We start from the raw sequence: 6,095 nt of genomic DNA, 5'->3' as shown, positions 1-6,095 counted from the left end.
CACAGATTCTCTTGAGTGGGCAGTGTTTGATCTCTTTTTACTCCCACAACTTTCACGTGCCACATATATCTGCTGTCTGATACAGTGCAAAATTAGATTTTGAACACAAATGTAGATTGGAAGATAAATTATGTCTCTCTTTCCCTCCCCGAGAAAAGCATTCTCCTCATCAGTCTCCTGATGGCCTTTTCATCTCAGCGTTTCTCAACGTGTAATCATCAAATTCAGCATCGGGTGATTACAGTGTAAATGACAGATATCACTTGTCCAGCGTGAACTGCTTGAAGGGCCGAGCATAGATGAAGATGCTAGGTATGAATTGTAAAACACCACAATAATCTGGGTTCCACAGTGGGACAGAGCCTTGCGCTTCCCTTCCATGACATGTGTCCTGATCTTGACTAAGATGACAGTGTAGGAAATCAGCAGAATGATGAATACTAGTATGAGCAGCACTCCAGCATGAAGACCATCTGCCATTCAACCAATGAGTGTCGTGCAGGCCAGTTTGATGACTTGGGATATCACAGTAGAAATTGTCCAGGACATTTGGACCACAGAAGGCAACTGGAGAGCAGTCCAAGCTGAACAGCAGAGTGAACCAATCCACCCAGCCATGCATTTAACACTACACACAACACACCCCCGTTCATGATAGTAATGTATCTCGTGGTTTATAGATGGCCACGTACCGTCGGCAGCCAACACCACAAGAAAGAGACCATAGCACAGCAATGAAGTGAAAGAAGAACATCTGGAGGATGCACTCATTGAATGAGAGTTTTACTCTGGGTGAGGAGACCTGAGAGCAATTTTGGAGCATTTACTGATGATTCACTGACATCCAAGAAAGCCAATTGGCCAGCAGAAGTACATGGGGATGTGGAGCTGGTGGTCGGTGATCACGGTGGTGATGATGGTGAAGTTTCCCAGCCAAGCGCAAATTGCACAGCACAATTCAAAATTTCTAAAAATCTTCCATCACGAGCTCAAAAGCAATAGCAAACTACAAAAACATGCTGCAAACAAGAAGTCAGTCTGGGAGAAACTGCAGAAAAGGAGCTCAAAACACTGCCAGGTGAGACGAGGCCGTTCTGTGTGAACAAGGGGGAGGATGGAGGAGGCCAAGTTCCTGAGATAAGCAAGCGGGTGTTGGAGCTTGCAGCAAGAACAAAATGAATTAAAGGGGCACCAGGCCTGTGGGCCCGGGCGTCAAGTTTCCTGACATCCAAGAAAGCCAAGTTGGCCAGCAGGAAGTACATGGGGTGTGGAGCTGGTGGTCGGTGAATCACAGTGGTGATGATGGTGAAGTTTCCCAGCCAAGTGTTCACATAGATGATGAAGAAAACCACAAAGAGGAATCGCTGCAGCTCAGGATTCTGAGTGAGACCCAAGAGGACAAATTCTGTTACTGGGGTGGTGAGATTCTTCTCCATTTATTAATTGCAAAATGTGCCTGCAGAAGGAACAATGATGATAATGAATATGATATAATCCCACTGCATTACTGATATCAAATGAATTTTAACTCCATCTTAACAAAAAAAACACTTGCTTGGTAATTTCCTTTGTTTACTAAATTCCACTCTCCCCTCAGGCCTTTTTGTGAGTAACCCTGTTTCAGTAGAACTAGTGAGCTCCACCAGGGTCATCTCCAGTCCTGGGGTCCTTGGGAGTGAAGAGTAGCAGTCTACACATTGAGACAAGCCCTTTCCTAACCACTGTCTCCATTCAGATTCCTGATAGGTCCTAGGGGTTCAGTGTAGGGAAGATTGTGGATCACAAGGAAAGCGCTTCCTCATGGGGGTCTCAGATGCTAAATGGGAGAGAGCTAGATCCTGACTAGATAGTCTCAAAACACCACATCAACAAAATATTTTTTTTGAAAAAAATTGTTGTTAAATAAGCAAAGAAATTGTATTTCCCTGATATTGAAATTCAAGTTTTCATTTCAATTCCAAACAAGTTTTTTTTCTTCAAATTTCAAATTCTGCATGGAATTTTCATTTGGATTCCTTTTTTGGGAGACAAACGATATTTTTCAATTTTAATAATTTTTACTTCTTTTTAGTGTTTTTCATATGTAGATCTCAAAGCACTTTACAAAGGAGGTCACTATAATTATCCCTGGTTTAGAATTGGGAAACGTGACACAGATGGGGAAGTATCTGTTTGCTGTTCTTCTCACTCACTTATGCTCCTCTAAAAATAAAAGTCTATTTCCAAAGATACACCCACCCACCTCCTCCCCCTGGAATTACAATGTGTATCGCTAATAGAATGTTGCAGATTTTCTACAATAAGAGTCATTACCTCACACAACTGCTGTACTTGTGATCTCGGAACTGGCTGCTACCTTATGATTGAGGATGGCCTGGGAAGTCACATCTTAGAGCTGTTCACTGCCCTTCTGACTGGCAGGTGAAGTGGCCCTAGTTCCAGAAATGTCACGTTGCCAGCAATCTTTCCCATGTATAATATCTGAACAGGTGCTGAGATGAAAAACTCTCTGAAATCCCCCTGAGCTTTAATGGGTCTGATCAAGAAGTCGGTTCCCCAGAGCTTTGCGGTTCCCATCACAAGAGGAATCATTAACAGTTCACAGCATGTTTCATTTGGTTCATGTTTGTTTTTAGCCACTCAAACTCAACAGGCTGAGAACGTTTGCAATGTTGACTGGTGCTGACACAAGGGAGGATATCCAGGACACAGAGGATGAACTGACCTCATCTGCCCTCAGAAAATTGGAAATCCCTGGACTCCTGGGTGCTCTTCCTGGAACTGAGAGATCAGTCTGATCAAGTGGTTATCGCTGGACATAGGAGTCAGGACTTGTTGGGCTTATGCAGTTGGAGGAGGGGAGTGAGGCGGTGCCAGGTCGACTCACATTCACTTTAAATATTTGAGCAAAGAGCATAGCTATTTTCTGATATTCTTTTGGTGAGCTCTGACTTAAAGGTCAAGTTCAAATTTGGTCTCATCTTTACATCACAGCCAATGTAGAATCAGAGTCTACAAATTTCTACATTCCAGCTCAACAGGAAGATGGGAAGTATGGTTCAGTAGAGGGACCTGGGATAAGCATCTCCATTAAATGATTTTCTCCCTGATTTTGCCAGCCAGGTCATTTGCATAAAACAATTAGCCGGTCCTTCATTATAACAGAAGAGGAAAGCTGAAGACAATGCAGATAATATTAGATTTCCTGCATTATCTCACATCTTTGACTTAAGGTTACTGAATGCAGTTTATACATAATGTAAGGAAATTAAGACATGAAAGGGAATTAGCATCTACAAGCTAAGTTTGAAAACTTCTAAAGGATATAGATAAACACAGACAAATACACTTAGCATTACCCTTGATTTCTATTCTACAATGAATAGGTTAATGACCACTGGTCTAGTACATCTTTGAATTGCACGCACAAGTAATTCTCCGATACCACTGTAATTCTCTTGTTAAATTGTTGTGGGTCATACACAGAACACAGTGGCTACTCTTTGTCCTAGATGTATAATTTACATTTAGCCATATTAAACATATTGTTTGCTTGCACCCACCTTACAAGGATCCAATGCTTTGTATCTGTGACCTGTCCTCTTCATTATTACCCTTCCTCCATTTCTGTTGTTATCTGCAAACTTTATCAGTGATGATTGATGTTTTCTTCCAGGTCATAATAAAAATGTTAATAGCACAGGGCCAAAACGATCCCTGCAGAATCCACTAGAAACACATCCATTCGATATATGATTTTTGGCGAGAGAATGAAATTCAGGAAGTTGGGTACATACCTGGATGGTCAATATTGTACATGGATGTTAACATATTGTTTTCAATAAGCAGTAGATGTTCTCCCATTGAAATCAAAGGTAAACCTCACAGTGACTGTAACAGCAGCATGATTGTTCTCAATCTGATCAGAAAATTTAAATCACGGAAACATAAAAAGAGCCCACTAAACTAAAGGCCAGATGGCGAATGGACAGCAGGCACTTAAATGAGTAGCTTCATTGCAGCCAATAAAGTTAATCAAGGGAGAAAGGCCCAGACCTCCAAACATATTTACGTGCCTACCTCTCATTGAAATCACTCAGAGTTGAAGGCCTTGGTACTTTTGAGGATCTGGGCCTTACTGCTTCTGAATATGAGTAAGAGTTCCAGGCTCTAGCTCTAAATCTTCACATTTTGGAAACAGAGAGACTATATGTCCCTTCATAATTAGATCTTTGTTTAAATGGGTGATGCATTCAGATTTTCATTACCCAGGTTTGCAAGGGAGAGAAACACAGTAATCACTGTCCTAGGACCTCCCTGTTAAATGCTGAGAGCACACCCAAACCTCTGAATCATTGTAACAGGGTGCTGGGTAGGAGAAACAAGCCAGGCCTGTTCACCCTGTTCCAGATGAAGAAGGGTATTAGTTGGGCTGGCTGAGAGGCCACACCTAATTACCAGAGTGGATCCACCTGCAGGCCTGGGTAGCCAGCCTGCCCTATAAAGCTGGCTAAGAGATAGGAAAGGGAGAAGTGTGGGCTCTAGATCCCTGCTGGCTTGGAAGTTAGCAGTCTCCCAGAATGTTGATCTCTGTAAATAATAGGTGGTGGGAACAGACACACACAATAAAAGGACACAGGTGCTGCACTTCAGTTGGTCTCTGACTGCGTTTGTGGAGGGGTTGGGAGAAGGCACCACTACAGACATATACCACGAAAATCCCCATTGAAGGTAAGTGGATTTTTGCTTCAGTGAAATGTACAGAATGGGGCCCAAAATGTTTTCATTTCATGGCCAGATCAAAAAACACATGTGTTTTCATAAGCTCCTGTCACTAAATTCACAGCCTCTTGCAAATGCAGAGAATCTGCCTTGTTCTTCTTTCACTGACAGAAGCTTTACAAAAGTACAACTACATTGACTTCAGAGGAGTTACTCTTGATTCACAGCAGAGCAGATGGAAACATCTCCCTCTGGCCCAGCCTAAGACTAAGTTCCCTTTGTGGATCTAGCCCACAATGACCGCAACCTGATACAGGTGTCACATTGTTGACCATTTTCCAGCAGTTACCATGGCATCTGAGATACTGCAAAAACTAGATCCTCATCTGGTGTAAATCAATGTAGCTCCATGGAAGTCATTTGGGGCTTGACCCATGAAGGGACTAAGGTACTGCAGCATCTAACTTTTAGGCCCTTTGTCCCTGATTTATCAAGATATTTAGGTACCTAGGCCTTGATTCAACAAGGGATTTAGGTGTTATGATAATCAGAGTCACAAGTACTAACTTTTAGGTGCCTTGAAAATCACTGGGATTCACAAAGCTTTAGTTTGGTGCTCAGGCTTCCCATACAGGGAGACAGGTGCCTGAGAAGGGGATTCACAAAGCCAGCATGCTGCATGGCTCCTTGCCTAAGCTAGCCAATGGGAGGTGGCAAGCAGAAGGGAGGTGTTAAGCCCCACCCCTTCCAGGGAGTTCTGCACCTGTCTCAGCTGTGAGCCCTTGCCTGGGGTGTGGCACCTAAGGCATTTCTTGCAAGAGGTGGGGAAGAATTCCCTCCCTCCCTCATTGCTTTTAGCCCAGTGGTCCGTGTGCTCCCTTAAGAGACCATGGGTTCAAATCCGTCATCTGCCTGAGGGACAGAAGTGGGCTGAGCAGGGCTCTGTCATGTGCCATGTAAGGCTGTAACCACTGGGCTATGGGATGTTCTCATGTGAGTGTGACGTTATTGATATAAACTAGGACCATATAGAACATAGTTTGCAACCAAGGTCCTGTAGTGGCACCAAATCTTATGTAAAGGGTGTCATATAAGGTGTCTAAGTCCAGGTTCTGGGTTGCTGGTTATGATTATGCTGTCTGTATCATTTTGTAGTTGAAGTTATACTGTCTGTATTTCAAATTTGTGCTAGGCTTCTGGGTGACACCCCAGACAAGTTGGTGTTAGCTCTGCCTAGCCTGCTTGATGGCCCATTAAGGACCATCAGTTACACAATTGACCCATTAAGAGGAGGCAGATACGCCTTGTAACTCAGCAGGGTGTGCAGGAACTTGCCCATGTGACTGCAGACTCCATTTTGCTGTAATTTTCCA

The 6,095-nt window shown here is 43.3% G+C and overlaps 1 pseudogene; it reads right to left on the bottom strand.

The window, feature by feature from the left end:
• Window positions 1-259: 259 nt before the first annotated feature.
• LOC142047996 (olfactory receptor 4D2-like) lies at window positions 260-1,562 on the bottom strand (annotated as a pseudogene).
• Window positions 1,563-6,095: the final 4,533 nt, after the last annotated feature.

This window comes from Chelonoidis abingdonii, chromosome 20 (assembly GCF_003597395.2).
Source record: "Chelonoidis abingdonii isolate Lonesome George chromosome 20, CheloAbing_2.0, whole genome shotgun sequence".
NCBI lineage: Eukaryota > Metazoa > Chordata > Testudines > Testudinidae > Chelonoidis > Chelonoidis abingdonii.
This window is presented reverse-complemented; position numbering and strand designations above follow the sequence as displayed.